This window comes from Phyllostomus hastatus, unplaced genomic scaffold (genome assembly GCF_019186645.2).
Source record: "Phyllostomus hastatus isolate PE091 unplaced genomic scaffold, TTU_PhHast_1.1 phas_contig_80, whole genome shotgun sequence".
Classification (NCBI taxonomy): Eukaryota; Metazoa; Chordata; class Mammalia; order Chiroptera; family Phyllostomidae; genus Phyllostomus; species Phyllostomus hastatus.
Window position 1 is genome coordinate 5,076,165 of NW_025333960.1, and position 20,372 is coordinate 5,096,536.

General features: G+C 39.8%; 1 protein-coding gene and 1 non-coding gene across 4 annotated transcripts in view; both read right to left on the bottom strand.

Annotated features, from left to right (window-relative positions):
- The window catches only part of LDLRAD4 (low density lipoprotein receptor class A domain containing 4), a 597,995-nt gene that overhangs the window by 540,179 nt on the left and 37,444 nt on the right, over positions 1-20,372 (bottom strand). The gene's annotated exons all lie outside the window — the stretch shown is intronic.
- LOC123826479 lies at positions 1,779-1,940 on the bottom strand. Its single transcript, XR_006787059.1, has one exon. It is a non-coding gene; the product is annotated as a U1 spliceosomal RNA (small nuclear RNA).

Consider the following 20,372-nt stretch of genomic DNA (forward strand, 5'->3'; position numbering starts at 1 on the left):
TCCATTTCATCTAGGGCACTGTTCAATGCCACAATATCTTTGTTGATATTTTGTTTGGAAGATCTGTCCATTTTTGACAGATGGGTGTTAAAAATCTCCTACTATAAGTGTATTACTGTTGATATCTTTCTTGAAGTCCTCCAAGATTTTCTTTATGTATTTGGATGCTCCTACGTTGGGTGCATATATATTTACTATGTTTTTGTCTTCTTGATAGATTCCTCTCTTGAGTATTATGAAGTGACCCTCTGGCTCTTTTTTTAATCATTCTTTTTTTGAAGTCTATTTTGTCTGATATGGGTATTGCTACGCTGGCTTTTTTTTTTCCCCCGTCCATTTGCTTGGAATACTTGTCTCCAGCCCTGCACTTTCAGTCTGTGTAGGTCTTTTGTCCTGAGGTGGGTCTCTTGGAGGCAGCATACGTGTGGGCCATGTTTTCTTATCCATTCTGCTACTCCGTGTCTTTTGATTGGGGCTCAATGCCACAATAGTCTTGTTGGTATTTTGCTTGGAAAACTTATCCATTGTTGATCATGGGAGTTAAAATCCCCTATGGTGAGTGTATAGGTGTTCATCTCTTTTGTGAAGTACTCCAAGATATTCCTTACATATTTAGATGACCTTATGTTGGGTGAATATAAGTTTACAATGGTTATATCCTCTTGTTGGACTACTCCCTTAAATATTTTGTAGTAATCTTCTTTGTGTCTTGTTATGGCCTTTGATATGAACTCTATTTTGTTTTATATAAGTATTGCTACCCCAGCTTTTTTTTTCATGTCCATTTGCTTGGAATATTTTTTTCTATCCCTTCATTTCCAGCCTGTGTGGATCTTTTGTTCTAAGGTGGTTCTCTTAAGGACAACATATATGTGAATCATATTTTTTAACCATTCAGCTACCCTGTGTCTTTTGATCAGAGGATACAATCCATTTACATTTAAGGTTATTATTGATAAGTACTTATCTGTTGCCCTTTTTTCCCTTTAAACCTATTTCCTCTCTCCCCCTTTTTTTTCTTTATCTTCTTAAAGTAGTCCTTTTAACATCTCTTGCAATGCTGGTTTGATGGAGATGTACTATTTTAGCCTTTTTTTTTTTTTGGTCTGGGAAGCTCCTTACTTGATCTTCCATATTAAATCAGAGCCTTGTGGAGTACAGTAATCTTCCCTGCAAGCCTTTTGTTTGCATTACTTGGAATATTTCTTGCCATTCTCTTTGGGCTTATAGTGTTTCTGTTGAGAAATCAGCTGCTAGCCTTATTAGGGGTCCCTTGTGTGTGACTAGCTGTTTCTCCCTTGCTGCCCTTAAGATTCTTTCCTTGTCTTTAAATTTTCCCATTTCAGTTATGATGTGTCTTGGAGTTGTTCTCTTTGGATTATCTTGATTGGGACCTTCTGTGTTTCCCAGACTTGTGTGGCTTTTTCCCTCACCAAGTTAGGGAAATTTTCTGTCATTAGTTTTTCCAACAGGTCTTGTATTCCTTGTTCTTTTTCCACCCCTTCTGGTAACACTATGAAGCAAATATTATTACATTTCATATTGTCCTGAAGCTCCCATAAAATTTCTTTGTTCTTTTGGTTGTTTTTTTTTTAATCTGTTGATCTGACTGGATTTGTTTTTTTTTTTTTTTACTTGTCTTCCAGATCACTGATTAGATCCTCTGCTTAATCTAGCCTGTTTTAGTTCCTCCTAGTATATTCATCATTTCAGATATTAGATTCTTCATTTCCTCCTGGCTCCAATTCTGGTTTCTTTGTTTCTTTTTATTTTTGCCAGGGGAGAATGCAAATGCAGCCCCCCACTACCACAAGTTATGCAGTTAGGTTTCCCACATATGAGGAACTCTCAGCGGTCAGCATATCTGGAGTACAATGGATAAACATCACCCTGAGAAAACCACATTCATGATCATAGTATCTCCCCAGCCAGGTAAGTATTTATAATTCCATGTCCTTTTTCATGTTGATGTAGTACCCCTAAATTCCTTGGAGCTCCCATAGAGTTCCTTGTAGTTGTCACTGAATTCCTTCAGCATCATTATAACCATTATGTAGAATCTATGTCTGACAGACTGATTGCCCCAATGTTATTTACCACTCTTTCTGGGGTTCCTCCTTTCCTTTTCTTTTGTTTGGGAGTTGTTTCTTTGTCTCCCCACATTAGGTGACTCTCCTTATGTGTTTCTGTGTATTAAATTGATCTGCTTTGACTCCCTGTCTCATGGGGTGGCCCTATGTGGTAGGAGAACTGTGTAACTCAGGGTGTCATCTCCTTGATCTGAGCTGTGTGCTCTTTTGATGCCCTTTATGCAATTTATGTGGGCTCTCTTGTAACTGGGTTTTGGTCATTGGGTCACTCTTTGGTGGGTTCTTCCCTCAAGCTGGCACACTTAGAGTCAAATGACCCACCATGTCATATATGCTGATGTAGTGATTCTACCAAAAGAGAACAAAACCACTTAGAAAACCAAAGCCACACCTGCAAAACACCCCCCAATCACTACCAAAATATCATCATCAAATTAACAAATATTAATAAACATGAAAAGAGATTCACTATTATAAGAAAGGAAAAATGAATATGAGATGACTAACAGAAAGAAAAATGATTTTGAGAGGTTTGAGAGAGGAAATAATAAGAGTAGGGAATAGAAACAAGGTGAAGAAAGGAAGATAAGAAGTTTACAATGTAAATTAAAAAGGGAAGGAAGAAGGCAAAATGAAGTAGGAAAAGGGAGGGGTATAATATGAGGTTTCAAAAAATTATTTATAGGAGAAGATGGTGGAGGAGGGAATTAAAGTCACATTAAATTCCTCCCAGGGCCAATCTGGAATTACAACTCAATTGTGGAGTAACCTCCTGGAACAAACAACTGAGCAATGGCCAGAGAGAAGCCATATAATTTTGGACTCACAGGAAAGTCAGCTTCAGCAAAACATGTCTTCACCTGCCCAACAGCACACAACGTGGTAGGCAGAGTGATTCTCAGTGAACCAGCTGGAGGGAAGGACCCACCAAAGAAAGACCCAACAACAAACCTCAACCACATCCAGAAAGCCAGCATAAAAGGTATAAAGGGCATCCAAAGAGCATCAAATTCAGATGATCAAGGAGACTGCACCACTGAATCTCACAGGCCTCCTACCATAGCAGTTCACACCACAAAGTCAGAAAGTCAAAACAAATCAATTTAAGAAGCAGAAGCAAACAAGAAAAATCCCACAAATAATGGAAAGACAAAGAAACAACCCCCAAACAAAAGGAGAAGAGGAATCCTCAGAAAGAATGCTAAATGAAATAAAGGCAAGTCAACTATCCAATATTGAGTTCAAAACAATGGTTATAAGGAAGCTCAATAAGCTCAGTGAGAATTACCAAAAACTACAGGGAAACTATGAGGACCTTACTGAAAACTGAATCAGCATAAAAAAAGACATAGAAACAATCAACAAGGGCCAAGAGGAAATGAAGAATACAATTTCTGAGTTAAAGAACATAGTACAAGGAATCAAAAGCAGGCTTGACAAAGCAGAGGATCAAATCAGTGACCTAGAGGACAAAGTAGAAAAAACTCCCAAAAAGTGCAAGAAAAGGAAAGAAGACTCAAAAAGAACAAAGGGGTTCAGGGAAATGGAGGACAACATGAAATGAGATAATATCCATATAATAGGGATACCAGCAGGAGAAGAAGAGAAGCAAAGAATAGAAAACCTGTTTCAAAAAGTAATGGTGGAATACTTCCCTGATTTGATGAGAGAAAAAGCCACACAAGTCCAGGAAGCAGAGAGGGTCTCAATCAAGAGGAACCCAAAGAGGCCCACTCCAAGACAAATAATAATTAAAATGGCAAAATTCAAAGACAAAGAGATAATCTTAAAGGCAGCAAGGGGAAAACAGAAAGTAACATACAAGGGAGCCCCTATAAGATTAGCAGCTGATTACTCAACAAAAACATTACAAGCAAGAAGGGAATGACAAGATATATTCCAAGTAAATAAAAGCAAAGGCCTACAACCAAGACTACCCTATTAAAATACCAATGATATACCTCAGAGATTTAGAACAAATATTTCAAAAATTTATATGGAAACAAAAATGACCTCAAATATCCTCAGCAATCTTGAGAATGAAGAACAAAGTAGGAGGAATCACAATACCTGATATCAAACTATATTACAAGGCCACTGTAATATAGAATCTGTTTTATGGAGACTGTTTTATGGAATCAAAACAGTCTGATACTGGTATAGGATCAGACACATAGATGAATGGAACATAATAGAGAGCCCAGAAATAAACCCATGTCTCTATGGTCAATTAATATTTGATAAAGAAGGCAGGAGCATAAAATAGAGTAAAAATAGCCTCTTCAACAAGTGGTTTGAGGAGATCTAGACAGCTACACACAAAACAATGAAACTCAACCACCAACCTATACCATACACAAAAATAAATTCAAGATGGATAAAAGACTTAAATACATGTTGGGATACCATAAAAGTCCTACAGGAGAACATAGGCAGGAAAATCTCAGATATTCCATGTAGCAATATTTTCAGCAATATGTCCCCTAGACTCAGGGACATAAAGGAAAGAATAAACAAATGGGACTTCATCAAAATAAAAAACTTCTGCACATCTAGATAAAACATCAATGAAATGAAAACAGAAACAACCATATGGGAAAATATATTTGCCAATGATATCTAGGACAAGAGTTTGATATCCAAAATATATAAAGAACTCACATGAGTCCACTCCAGGAAAACAAACAATCCAATTAAAAAATGGACAAAGGACCTGAACAGACACTTCTCCAAGGAGGGCATACTGAGGGCCCAGGGACATATGAAAAGAAGTTCTGTATCACTAGCCATCACAGAGATGGAAATTAAAACTACAATGAGATACCACTTCACACCAGTCAGAAAAACCATCATAAACAAATCAATAAACAATAAGTGCTGGCAAGATTGTGGAGAAAAGGGGAACCCTAATACATTGTTGGTGGGAATGCAGACTGGCACAGCCACTGTGGAAAACAATATGGAATGTCCTCAAAAAACTAAAATTGGAACTGCCTTTTGACCCAGCCATTCTGCTGCTGGAATTATAGCCTAAGAATCCTGAAACACTAATTCAAAAGAACCTATGCACTCCAATGTTCACAGCAGTGCAATTTACAATAGCCAAGTGTTGGAAGCAGCCTAGATTCCCATCAGTAAATGAATGGATCAAAAAACTGTGGTACATTTACACAGTTGAATACTACGCAGCAGAGAGAAGGAACTCCTACCCTTTCCAACAGCATGGATGGAACTGGAGAGCATTATGCTAAATGCAGTAAGCCAGGTGGTAAAAGACAAATACCATATGTACTTACCTATAAGTGGAACCTAATAATAAAAATAACAAGGAAGCAAAATATAACCAGAGACAATGAAATTAAGAACAAACTGACAGACCAGTGTGAACAGGGGAGGGAAATAATCAGGGAAAAGAAAGGAAATGGTCATCAAAGAACATGTATAAAGGACACATGGACAAAGCCAAAGCAGGGAGTAAGATTGAGGGCAGGAGTTGGGGATGTGTGAGGCTGGGGAAAGTGGAGGTGGGAAAATGGAGACAATTGTATTCAAACATTAATATGAAAATGCTAAAAAAGGAAAAATTATTTATAAAAGTGAACCAGTATTAATAAAATTGAAGAAAACCACCATCACTGTAATATCAATGACAAATGAGCAACAATTAATAAATGTGGAAAGAGAATAGCAAGAAAAAAAGAAAGAAAAAAGATTATGAGATGTCTAAAAGATAGAGAGGTGATTTTGAGAGGATAGAAGGAGAAGAAATAATAAGAGTAAGGAATAAAAACAAAATAAGAGAGTGAAAAATTAAAATTGAAAATGAAAAAGAAAGGTCAGGAGGAAGGCAAAATGGAGTAAGAGAGATGAACAGTAAAATTTGAGATTTGAAATACAAAAATAGTGAATATCTAGACATAAAACTGAAGAAATGCAACAACAACCACCATATCAACAACAAACAAGCAAAGATCAATAACAGTGGAGAGAGAATAAGGCTATCATAACAAAGGGGAAAAGAGTACAATATACTAATGGCAAGAAAAATGGTTTTGAGAAGCTAGAGGAAGGAGAAATAGTAAGACTGTGGAATAGAGATAAGGCATAGAAAGGGAAAATATAAAATTTAAAACAAAAATAGGAGGAGGTAGAAAGAAGGCATACTGGAATAAGAGAAGGGAGGAGTAAAATACGAGATTTGAAATAACCTAAAATTTTAAAAAATAGTGAAATAGGAACAAACCTGAAGATAAAGGAAAAAGTGTTAAAAGCTATGCTGGAGAAAAAATATTGCAAATAATGAAGACCAAGGTGTAATTTATCTCAGCAGAGTCTTGTGTTTGCCATTGTCTACTCTTTCTGGATCTGCCCTGCTAATGTCAGATGGTGTCCCAGTCTAGCACTAGGAAACCTGTTTGAGGTTACAAGCAATCCACAGTCTATGGCTTTCTCCTTCAGGCCTGGCTGATCTTCCCTGTTCTGCTCTGCCAGCTTTCCAACAGCACAGGGCCCAGGAGTGGTTCATCTGATTTCCCAGAGCACTGAAAGTACTACCTCCACCTGCCTCCCGAGGGGGCCCCTGGTGCAATCCGGAGGGTGGACTCCCTGGTTCGTCCCTGGGAGGCACTGTTCAGTCTTCAGGGAAGATGATGGGAGTGTTTTCCCAACCCTCCCCACCTCCCTGCTACAGGTCTTGGTCTGTCCCAGATTATTTCCAATAATGTGTAGTTTCTGATGAATTAGCTGTCCATTTGCTATGAGGGACCAGTCTGTAAAAGTGTTAGCTCTTTCCCACTTGGCACTGACAGCAACTCTATAAGAGCTGAGGCTGGGTGGGGCTCTGAACACTTCTTGCCGCACCCTTCTCTAATCTCTCTGCTCTGCTGGTTTTAGTGGATTAGGGCCTGAGGAAACAGCTTAGCTCATGGTGTCTGATAGAAATTCAGAAAGGTCCCTTTTCGAGCTTCTCTTTCTTTCCCCTGCATAAATGTGTCGTCAAGCAGTAGCCTCCTGAACTGGGTCTCACTGATCTGCAAAGCCTGCAATACTGCAGGTAGGGGATTAAGCACACCTACCTGTGATGGAGCCTGCCTTGCTGCAATGAATCTAAGGCATTCAGCTCCTAGCTGTCCAGTCCCTAGCCTGCTACTTTTGCAGCAGACTCAGACCCAAACTCTCTGCTCTACACAGACCCCTGCTCACCACCCATGCTGGGTCGAGTCCCTTCATTGTGCCACTTTCTGTTCTTCCTATGCAGCTGGACTCAGTAGGAATGAACTGTGCTTTCCCTCTGTTTTTTTTGTTGTTGTTGTTGTTGTTGGCAGAGCCACTGAGTGCACAAGCATGGGGTCCCTGTCCTGCCATGCCTCAGCTCCCTTTTTTAAAAAACTCTCTATATGTCACACACAGACTGCAGCACTGAGCCTTGGTCTAGTTCTCTGTGTGCTCCACCTCCTCAAAAAGCAAAAAGTCTCTCTCTGTCAGGGCTGTCCACAGCCTGCAAGTGCCTCCAACAGTTTTAGAAGACAGTTTCTCTCTGAAACTCTCCCAGTTGGCTCTGCAGCTATGGACATGCTGCTCACTGTGTGTGTGCAGCCTAAGTCTCCCAGACTTTGTATATCTACCCAAGTCTCACCCAATTAGGGTTTAGGATTTTCCCTGTGTGGGAACGGCCCTCAGAGGGGAGGAAACCACTAAGCTGTGTTTTCTATCTGATCTCTCCTCTGCTGCAGGCATCTTGCACAGGACAATTACCCCTCAACTTGTAAAATCTCTGACTGGATGGTACAAAGCATCTTCTGTATTCCTGGGCTTCAAAAATTCCCTATCAGCTGAATTCCATTGATTGTTCAGGTCACTTGTCAGAAGATCGGCAAAAAATCCATGCTAGGGGTACAAACAAGTAAGCTCAGTTTCCACCTACTTGGCTGCCATCTTTTCTCCAAAGTCACAAAGAGTGCATTTCCAAAGTCATGGCACATGGGCTGAGACACAGGCCACTCAACTGACATTAAAAATTAGTAGGTCATAGCAATGACCTTCAATAAATGTGCTCTTAGGAATTTATTTGAATATAAATTGTAGCCTTTTCTTTTTTAATATAGCCTTTTCTCTTTAAGGGGAAAGTAGAATGAATCCCCCTTATGTTTTGTGAGTAGCATAGATGATAGATAGATGATAGATAGATAGATAGATAGATAGATAGATAGAGATAGGCAGATAGATGATTGATAGAGATGACAGATAGAGATTGATAGGTAGATAGATCAAGAGAAAGAGACAGAAAGAAATACATACTGATGGAGACAAACATTGCTAAATATGATAAATAGACAGAAATAAATATAGATAATAAAGATGATAGATCCATAGATACATGACAGATGATACATAGATAGATAGATGATAGATAGATAGATAAATAGATAGATGGGATCAGATGATAGATACAATCAGAGGCTACAGAAACCACTTGAAAATGAATCAAAACCATATAACAATGTATGATATATATACGTTCTAAGACTTCTGGTTTCTTTCACTTAATACCTCTCTAAGAGCTGAAATTGTGGGACAATTTAGTATTAAAACTCATCTTACCTAAAAGTCAATTAGAAATTAGGAGGTAGCCACAAACTATGCAATTTTCCCTTTATTTTGGAGATAGTATCAAGTTGTACAAGTGCTCAAGGAAAACAACAGCCTCCAAAAACAGAGTTAATTTCAGGAACACTCAGTCATCCTGAATTGAGCATAAAACAATAAACTGTAACCTGCCCTGGGGACTCCTCTGCCATAGTAATATCTATTCTTGATTTAAATTATGAATCCCCTTTAAAGAGCATTTTTCTGGGAAGACTTTGTTTTATACAGGTTAAAAGGCCAGTTGTTTTGGCCTAATCCTTTCCCTGCATCATTTGAACATTATCAGTAATCTAGTTAAGGAAAAAAGGAAATCTGTATCATGAGAGACCAGACCACAGCCTTAGTAATAAATTAGAAAGGATTACTAGTGGCCTAAAGACTGAATTAATGAACAATAAATTCATCAATTGCAAATACCTATACACTGTAATCAGAACACAAAAGCTTTTAAGGAACCTACTAAAATAAAGAAAGGGCATCCCCCAGCTGGTGTGGCTCAGTGGATTGAGTGCTGGCTGGCCTGCCAACCAAAGGGTTGCCAGTTCGATTCCCTGTCAGCACACGTTCCTGGGTTGCGGGTCAGGTCTCCAGTTGGGTGTGTGCAAGAGGCAACCACACATTGATGTTTCTTTCCCCCTTTCTCCCGCCTTTCTTCTCTCACTAAAAATATTTTTTTAAAAGAAAGGACAATTGTGAAAAAGTTTAACCTTCAGCACACAGATTCCTTGTACTTCCCTCTTATAACAGGGTACAGAGCATGGGTCCCCTTAAAATAATATTTGGGTCCCCCAAATTCTGCAAGAAGGCACAGTAGGTTGGGGAAAGAATGCCCAAAAAGTCAAAAGTACAGCATTTAAGGCACATTAAATAAGAAAGGCAGATTAACAGCCCATGTCTTCCTGAAGGGAGGAGCTGTGGAAGCTGCAAATTGTGTGCATGACTGTGAGACTGTGCACCTGCAGAGTGACTCATGGCATAGCCACGGGGTTGCTCATACATTATACAGCACCTGCATAAGCTACAGGGGTGCTGATGGCCACCCTGGATGCCCAGCCTGTGTGAGGCTGGGAACTCTTGCCCTGATTAAAGATCGCAGCCAAAAGAGGGTCAAAGACACTGGGGAACCAACAAAAATGGTGGACACTAATGCACCATAGGAAGATCCAGACGTTCAGCCATGCCAGAAGTTCAGAGCCAAGCATTTAAAATTGGAGCAGGCCAAGAAACACGGGGGAAGTTTGCCATGAAGTCAGGCGGTCTGCCTGGAGATCTGCTTGTAGAAGACAGTGACAGAACTGGCGGCACTGTGGAGGACCTGCCTGGCCAAGCACACAGACACACTGGTGAGCTGATAGCTGGAGTAAAGGCAGCTCCAGAGGTGAGAAACTGATGCTGTGAGAAGGACTCAAGCCAGTTCACACAGACTCATGAGAGATGCTTGGAGCTGAACTGTGACGGGGAACACTGAGCTGCAGACTTCTGTATTGCTAAAGGATGTCGCTCTTTTGGTACGGGGTCACGGGGTGGGTCTTGGTATGGGGCTGTGGAGCTTGGTGCAAGCTCTCTCACTGGGCTTTTGGCAGTTGGATGTTTTGGGCCTCTGGCTCTGCCCCCCACATGGATGGGAGCACTAGTGGGACCAGGAGATGAGAGGCCCAACAGGGGTTTAGACCCCACATGGATGGGAGGCAGGGAGGGTCCCGTACAGGGATGAATGCCTTGCTGGGCTCCAGCATCTGGGACAGCAGGATACAGGGTAGCATGGCACATGGTTTCTTAAATCACTACATGGAAAATGAGGACAGTACACCCCAGATCCTGAAGGAAAGAGCTACTACAAGAAGATGGCGACTCTCTCATAAGTGCACATGCTAGAGAGGATGAATATCTGATTGTGTGACTGGCTTAAGAACAGATAAGGAAATGGGGAACTTCTGGTCATGGGTTTGGCTTGTAGTCTTTTGGGGAGCAAGGGAAGTTCTGGGTCACATGGGAGAGAAGAGCTCAGAGCAGGAGTGCTCTCAGCTCCCCCAAGGTCGGAACCCTGTTAATAAAAACCTGTTTCCTTCAACACAATTGTTGGGTAGATTGGAGGCACTAAGTGGCCAAAACCCAGTTTGCATGGTTACAATCTACTCATTTTTAAACACTTGTCGAAAGAAACTTAAATTTTGAAGTCATGAAAGCAAAATTTAAGTAAATATCCAAATTTATTACTCATAAAATATACCAGAAAATGATTACATTTCCAGTGATTTCACCATTGTCCCCAATGGGTATTTTATTAGCAGATTCCATTTTAATGGTAACCAAAAACAAAGTTTCATATAATTCACTGGTTAAGACAAATCAGGAGGTTAGAAAACAAAACCTCTCCCATCCCTTTAGAGATGTGCTTCTTCACCATCAAGCAAAATGTTCTGGAAGCACAGAAGAAAAGTAAGGCTACCTGTGATGAAGGAGTCTGCCCATCTTTACCTCAGCAGTTCATGACTGTCTTAGTTAGAAAAAAATGAATTTGGGACAACGGAACTGCTTTTTTGAATATTAAGTTAATAAATGTACAAGGAATAAAAACAGACATCAAGATCTGGCATCTTCTCAACCACTATCTGGTCAATGTATGTGTTCTAATCTTAACCAACTCTCTTTTAAAAAGTGTCTCCAGATGTATTCAAATGTTCTCTGGGAAATAAAATTGCCTCCAGTTCAAAACCTCTGCTATGAAGCATCCAGACCCATTAAAAAGTATCCCATATGGGAGGAGGAAGATGGAAAAATGGTAGGAGGGAGCAGATTCCACTTCCCTCTACACACAGAAGAAAAACCTAGCCAATCTGTGGAGGAAGAGAGCAAACAGCCAACAGTATCCCAGCATATATGCAAATAAGAGACCAAGAATTGTAGCGGACACTGAAAAACCAGACGGTAAGGAGAGTGCTTCAGGACAATAAGGTCCCAGGGACCAGTGCGGGACCAGGGCAGCTGTAGCCCCAGGCCTCGCAGGCTCAGGGTCTGCCACAGGGTCCTTCAGAGAAAGCAGGGTCAACTGCTCTCTCCCCAGCCAAACAAGGTTTAAGCAGCACCTGGACAGACCTGGTTGCTTTAAGTCACAGTGGGGAATAAAAACTAAGTAGCAAACACACAGGGGCTGTGAGCACCCACAGAGTCTGTGGACACTGGTTGGGGAGAGTTGAAAGTCACTCAGTGATGGCTCTGACCCCAACAGTCCCCAGTCTGGCTGGACAATTAGCTGTGCAAGAAGCCAGACTTCTGTACAGAGCAGCAAGCTTGAGTAGGACGAATTTCTCAAAAAGAAAAAGTGAAAAGAGAGACACTGTTTAGGGAATTCTGCAGCAATCATTCCAACCTACTCCCCACCCAGCTGGGCAACGATCCTGAGGTTGCGCACCCCTGTAGCACTGGGAAGGGTGAGTGTGCACCCACACCCATGGAACCGAGGCAGCCTGGTGAAACAAGCACATGCCTGCACCCCATCCCGCAGTGGTAACCCCAGAGAAAGAGCGCTCTCAGGAAGGCCTGGATGCTACACCCAAGGCCCTGAGGAGAGGCACCAGACTAGCTCTGAAGAGAGTGCCCAGAGGCTGATGGAGTGTAGATCCCATATCAGGAAGGGAGAAAAGCCATACCAATCACCCTTCAGCATGCTGCAGCCAGCAAGACCAGAAAAACTGGTTTGGCCAGTTTCAAAACAAGAGCCTTTTTTTTAACTAATTTTTTAATTTTTATTATTTTTTTATCTTTCAATTCCTTTTCCCTCTCTTTCCTTCTTTCTTGCTTTATTCCTTCCTCCTTGCTTTCCAATCTTATCTCTTCTTCCTTCCTTCTTCTGCTTTTTTTTTAATACCCACAAGTGAGACAAAAAAACCTGGAACTGTGAAAAGACCTGAGCTGGACCCAAAGAGGGGGCACCAGAACAGCTGAGACAGTGTGACAAATTTCACTTTGCTATTACAGAGAACCTGCAAGTTATTGCATATTTGTATTATTTTTTTTTTCATTATTCTGACACCTTTTATTTTATTACTATTTTTGTAATCTTCTTCTTTCTGTTTAGTCTTCTTTGCTTGGCTGGTTATATTGTATCATTTGACAGGTTTCCCCTGTTCTCTCTTTCATAGTGTACTGCTAATTTACTGTCCTTCATTTCACTCATGTTCCATTAGCACACTACTCAAGGTCCTATACTCCCTATTCTTTTTATCCAGATCACATAGATTCTGTCATATGATTGTTGCTGTAATATTTTTGTAAATAATAGCTGTTCCATATAATTGCAAATACTTCACAACACCCCTCCCAGATCTCAGCCCACTTCAAAGTTTCCTGAACTCTATTACTGTAGTAGTTAACTCTATTCTCTCACACACTACACCTATTTACTATCCTTTACTCTCACCTTATCTCAGAATCTCACCTCCCACAAACTCACTGCTTTCTACATCCAACTCACAATCCTTCCTTCCCCAACAAGAGTCTTATCTTCTTTCCATCCTTTCTAAAAATCAGCTACCTGGGTGGAAGATCCCAGTTAACACTATACATAGCCAAAGGACCCCTATCTCTTCTCTATTCGCTGCTACTGTAAACATCATAGAATACTCTCCTGTTGTCTTAAACCATTTTGCCTTACCCCTCCAACTGATCACAAAAAGAGTAGGTGGAAGCTGTGAACACCAGGATACCCACTGGAAGAAGAAACCCAACAACAAAGGAACCATCAACAGAGAACAACAGAAGAAGGTGAAAAAGGGAGTGGTAACCACACAAACCTCAATCCAGGACCTATCTGGAAATACAACTAAACAGTAGAGACAGTACCCAGTACAAACAACTGAACAAGAGCAGGAGAGAATCCTCAAAACCTTGTACACATGGAAGAACCAGCTTCAACACAACCTGCCCTCACCAGCACAACAAAATACAAAAGATGGTGGACAGAGTGACCCCCAATTAAGCAGCTGGTGGGAAGGAACCACCAAAAAAAGACCAAACAACAATCAAAACCCAAAGACAAACACAGAGTGAACTTAAACGACAACCCAAGACCAGAGAGCTCAGGATTTCAAGGAGACTGCACCACTGAATCTAAAAGGTATTCTACCACAGAAGTTCACACCATAAACCCAGGGAGCCAGAACAGATTAATTTAAGAAGCTGAGGCTAACAAGAAGAGTCTCACAAACAATGGGAAGACAAAGAAACAGTCTCCAAATGAAAGGAAAGGAGAAAGCCTCAGAAAGAATGCTAAATGAAATACAGGAAACTCAACTATCAGATACTGAGTTCAAAGCAATGCTTGTCAGGAAGCTCAATGAGCTCACAATGAAACTACAGGGAAACTATAATGAACTCACTACAAACTATATCAATATGAAAAAGGAAATAGAAACTATCAACAAGGGCCAAGAGGAAATGAAGAATACAATTTCTGAACTGAAGAACACAGTAGAAGGAATCAACAGCAGGATCGATGAAGCAGAAGATCAGATCAGTGAGCTAGAGGACAAAGTAGAAGAAAACACCCAGAAAGAGCAAGAAAAGGAAAAGAGGTTCAGAAAGAATGAAGAGGAATTAAGAGAAATGCAAGACAATATGAAATGTAATAATATCTGTATAATAGGGATACCAGAAGGAGAAGAAGAAGAGCAAGGGATAGAAAACCTATTTGAAAAAGTAATGATGGAAAACTTCCCTAATTTGATGAGAGAAAAAAGTCACACAAATCCAGGAAACACAGAGAGTCCCAATCAAGAGGAACCCAAAGAGGCCCACTTCAAGACACATCATAATTAAAATGGAAAAATTCCAAGACAAAGAGAGAATCTTAAAGGCAACAAGGGATAAACAGGAAGTAACATACAAGGGAGCCCCAATTAGGTTAGCAGCTGACTTCTCAAAGGAAATGCTCCAAGCCAGAAAAGAATGGCAATAAATATTCCAAGTAATGGAATATTCTCAAACCAGAGGCCTGCAACCAAGGCTACTTTACCCAGCAAGGCACACAAACAAGGCAGAAGGCCAAATAGGAGCTGCCCAGACAAAAGAAGTCTAAAAGAATATACCTCCACCAAACCAGCTCTGCAAGAGATGCTAAAGGGACTGCTTGAAGGAAAGGAAGGAAAAGAGAGAGAGAGGAACACAGGTATGAAAATGGCAATGAATAAGTACCTATCAGTAATAACCTTAAACGAAAATGGATTAAATGCTCCAATCAAAAGACATAGAATAGCTGATTGGATAAGAAAACATGACCCAAACATATGCTGCCTACAAGAGACCCACCTCAGGACAAAAGGCCTACACAGACTAAAAGTGAAGAGCTGGAAACAAATTTTCCAAGCAAATGGACAAGAGAAAAAATCCAGGGTAGCAATACTCATATCAGACAAAATAGACTTCAAAAAAAGGGCCATAGAGACCCAGAAGGTCACTTCATAATACTCAAGGGAAGAATCCACCAAGAAGACATAAACATTGTAAATATATATGTGCCCAACATAGAAGCACCCAAATGCATAAAGAAAATCTTAGAGGACATCAAGAAAGATATCGACAGCAATACAACTGTAGTAGGGGATTTTAACACCCATCTGTCAAAAATGGACAGATCTTCCAAACAAAATATCAACAAAGATATTGTAGCATTGAACAATGCCCTAGATGAAATGGACTTAACTGATGTTTAAAAAGCCCTTCATCCCAAAGAAGCAAAATATACATTCTTCTCAAACGCACATGGAATATTTTCAAAGATAGACCACATGATAGGACACAAAACAAGCCTCAACAAATTCAAGAAAATTGAAATCATACCAAGCATTTTCTCTGACCACAAGGGACTGAAACTACAAACCAACCCCAAGAGAAAAGACCAGAACATTCAAAATCATGGAGATTGAATAGCATGCTATTAAACAATGAATGGGTCAAGAATTCAATTAGGGAAGAAATAAAAAAGTTTCTGGAAACAAACCAAAATGAACTCACAACAACCCCAAATTTATGGGACACAGTGAAGGCAGTCCTGACAGGGAAGTCATAGCAATACAGGACTACCTAAAAAAAAGATAGAAACATTTTATTTGAAATGTTTCTACAAGACCCACCTCTTCTTTTAAATTAGGATCCCTCTCCTGGCTCTATAATCTGAGTTACCCTCTTGTGGTGCTGATTAGAAATGCAGATTCTCAGCCTTACCCTGACCCACAAATCAGAATTTGCCTTTAACTAGGTCTCCAGGGGATCTGTGTACCTTAAATTTGAGAAGTATTGAGTGAGAGCAATTTCAAGTGTTTCTGAAGACTTCTTGCTTCAGGGTCAGCATTTCATCAGGGTGCCAGGTTTAAACCCGATGAATGCCAGCAGGTCTTTGGAGTTGCTGTGAACAGGGTCAAGTTACAGATCACCACCAACAGCATCTCCAGCAGTCTGGTACCTTTTAGATGCTTTCTTAGAGAGCCTTTTTAAAACGAGACCCCCTGGTAAGATGGCATGTGTTTTGGCATGCAATAGAGAGCCTTCTCTTTTCTAAGGAGAGGGTCAAAAGTGGGTATTGAGTGAATGGAGGGGGGAAACCCAGGTGTCTGGGCACCCAGTGTTGCAGGTGCACCTGCTGGGGTAAAAGAAAATTCATGTTGCTGAAATGAAATAGCTGTTTGATGTACACTGGTGCACTTATTTGGAAAACATTGCCCATAGATCTCAGAACTGTTTGTTGCATTTTCCTTAAACATTTTTCTTGTCAGAATTATGAGAAAATTGCTTGTGTGGGAACTTGAGAAGTGCAAATTTGTTACTACCTCCTTTGACAATGGTTTGTATTCGGAGCTGTTTATGAGCTGTCACAAATCATTTCCAGTTAAAATGTGCTGCCTTTATGTGAAGTAGCAATGGAAGAGTCTGGGAGGATATGCATAGCCTCATAGTCCCAGCTTAAGAAGGACCCAAGCTTGTATACTCTGGGTCTGGTTTTTAAATGGATAAATTAAATTGTAAAGAGTGAAAATGGCCTGGTTCCTGTAGAAAAGTTCTGTTTTGAAAATTTTCTCCCTTATAATGATCATCAGAAGCCCAGTTTTAAGGCATAAATTTGAAATTTAGCCATTCTCATGATTGCTAGGATAGAGATCATGTGTGTCCTTTTGTTCTTTTATGATGTTTGTAAGACTCAGGGGTGGTGCTATTAGCTCACCATTGGTAAGAACATTGAATGTATTAATAGTTGTTTTCCCACTAATAATGGTAGATATCCCTTGCTGCATCTCTATCACCCATCCATTTGTGCTCATAGCCTATATCTGTGTTGGCTGTCTGGGGTTTAGAGTGCAGCCTGTGGCCTTGTGAATTGTAAAAAAAATAAACAATCATATGGGATACTTTTTTTTCAGTTGAAAATTTTATTTTATTTTTTATTTTAATTGTTGTGCAAGTACGGTTTTCTGTCTTTACTCCCATCCCAGCCCACCCCCAAGTCCTTCCCACCTCCCTCCCATTTCCTCCCCACCTAGTTTTTGTCCATGTGTCCTTTAAACTTGTTCCTGTAAACCCTTCCCGTTTTCCCCTGAAATTCCCTCCCCTCTCCCCTCTGGTCACTGTCAGCCTGTTCTCCATTTCAGTGTCTTTGGTTATGTTTTGCTTGTTTGTTTTGTTGTTTAGGTTCCTGTTAAAGGTGAGATCATATGATATTTGTCTTTCACCAGCTGGCTTATTTCACTTAGCATAATGCTTTCCAGTTCCATCCATGCTGTTACAAAGAGTAGGAGCTCCTTCTTTCTTTCTGCTGTATAGAATTCCATTGTGTAAATGTACCATAGTTTTTTGGTCTATTCATTTACTGATGGGCACCTAGGTTGCTTCCAACACTTGGCTATTGTAAATTGTGCTGCTATGAACATTGGGGTGCATAGGTTCTTTTGCATTGGAGTTTTAGGGTTCTTAGGATATAATCCTAGCAGTAGAATTGCAGGGTCAAAAGGCAGATCCAATTTTAGTTTTCTCAGAAAATTCCATACTATTTTCCATAGTGATTGTACCAGTCTTACAATCCCACCAACAGTGTACTAGGGTCCCATTTTCTTCACTACCTCTCCAACACTTGTTGTTTCTTGCTTTGTTTATGATGGCTGTTCTGACTGGTGTGAAGTGGTATCTCATTGTGGTTTTAATTTGCACCTCTCTGATAGCTCGTGATACTGAGCATCTTTTCATGTGTCTCTGGATCCTTTGTATGTCCTCCTTGGAGAAGTGTCTGTTCAAGTTCTTTGCCCATTTTTGAATTGGGTTGCTTGTCTTCTTAAAGTTGAGTCATGTAAGTTCTTTACATATTTTGGAAATTAAACCCTTGTCTGAGGTATCATTGGCAAATGTGTTTTCCCATATAGTTGGTTCTCTTTTTATTTTAAGACTGTTTTATTTAGCCATGCAGAAGCTTTTTATTTTGATGAGATCCTATTCATTAATTCTTTCCTTTGTGTCCTAGCTCTAGGGGACATATCAGTAAAAATGTTGCTGCATGAAATATCTGAGATTTTCCTGCCTATGTTCTCCTCTAGGACTTTAATGGTGTCACGGTTTATATTTAAATCATTTATCCAGCTTGAATTTATTTTTGTATAAGGTGTAAGTTGGTGCTTGAGTTTCATTATTTTGCACGTAGCTGTCCAGTTCTCCCAACACTATTTGTTGAAGACTCTATTTTTACTCCATTTTATGTTGCTGCCCCCTTTGTTGAATATTAATTGACCATAGAGACTTGGGTGTATTTCTGGACTCTCTATTCTGTTCCACTGGTCCATATGCCTGTTTTTATGCCAGTACCAGGCTGTTTTGATTACAGTGGCCTTGTAATAGAGTGTGGTATCAGGTATTGTGATCCCTCCTACTTCACTCTTCTTTCTCAAAATTGCAGCAGCTATTAGGGCTCATTTATGGCTCCATATAAATTTTTGAAGTGGAAGTGTTTGTTCTATGTCTGTAAAATATGCCATTGGTAATTAAATAGATATTGCTTTGAATCTGTAAATTGCTTTGGGTCGTATAGACATTTTGATGATGTTAATTCTTCCAGTCCATGAACACAGTATATGTTTCCATTTGTTTGTGTCTTCCTTGATTTCTTTCTTCAGTGTTGTGTAGTTTTCTGCACACATGTCTTTTATGTCCTTGGTTAGGTTTATTCCTCGGTATTTTATTTTTATTTTTGCTATATAGAATGGGATTTTTTTTCTTGATTTCTGCTTCTTCTGTTTCATTGTTGGTATAAAAAATGCCTTTTATTTCTGAGTATTGACTTTGTATCCCACTGTTTTGCCAAATCCATTTATTAGGTCAAGCAATTTTTTGGTGGAGTCTATAGAATTTTCTATGTACACTATCATGTAATCTGCAAACAGTGACAGTTTTGTTTCCTCCTTTCTGATTTGGATGCCTTTTATTTCCTTTTATTGTCTGATTGCTGTGGCTAAAACTTCCAATTCTATATTGAATAGAAGTGAAAGTGGACAACCTTGTTTTTTTCCTAATCTTAGTGGAAAAGATTTTAGTTTTTGCCCACTGAGTATGATGTTGGCTGTAGGTCTCTCATATATGGCCTTTATTATGTTGAGGAGTGCTCCCTCTATTCCCACTTTCCTGAGTGTTTTTATCATGAATGGGTGCTGTACCTTATCAAATGCTTTTTCTACATCCATTGATATGATCATGTGATTTATGTCTTTGCTTTTGTTTATGTGATGTATTACATTTACTGATTTCCAAATATTGTGCCATCCTTGCATCCCTGGGATGAATCCCACTTGGTCATTGTGTATGATCTGTTTAATGTATTGTTGGATATGGTTTGCCAATATGTTGTTGAGGATTTTAGGGTTTATGTTCAACAGCGATATTGGCCTGAAGTTTTCTTTCTTTGTTGTGTCTTTATCTGGTTTTGGGATTAGGATGATGCTGGCTTCATAAAAAGAGTTTTGGAGTCTTCCGTCATTTTGGATTTTTTGGAATAGTCTGTGAAGGATAGGGGTTAGCTCTTCCTTGAATGCTTTGTAGCATTCTCTTGTGAAACCATCTAGTCCAGGGGTTTTGTGTGTCGGGAGTTTTTTGATTCCTGCTTCAATTTCATCAGGTGTTATTGGTCTGTTCAGGCTTTCTGCTTCTTCTTCATTGAGTTTTTGGAAGATTATATTTTTCTAGAAATTTTCCCATTTCATCTAGGTTTTGAAATTTCTTGGCATACAGTTCTTCATAGTAATTTCTTACAATCCTTTGTATTTCTGTGGTATCAGTTGTAATTTCTCCTCTTTCATTTCTGATTGTGTTTATTTGGGTCCTCTCTCTTTTTTTCTTCATGAGCCTGCTTAAAGGCTTGTCAATTTCATTTATCTTTTCAAAGAACAAGCTCCTGGATTCATTGATCCTTAGAATTGTGCTTTTAGTCTCTATGTCATTTAACTCTGCTCTGATCTTGGTTATTTCCTTCTTTCTACTTGCTCTGGGCTGTCTTTGTTATTGTTCTCGAGTTCTTGTAGGCGTAGGTGTTATTGTTCTCGAGTTCTTGTAGGTGTAGAGAAGACCCACCTCAAATATAGGAGGATGTTTTTAGTAGAAGGAAACAGATTT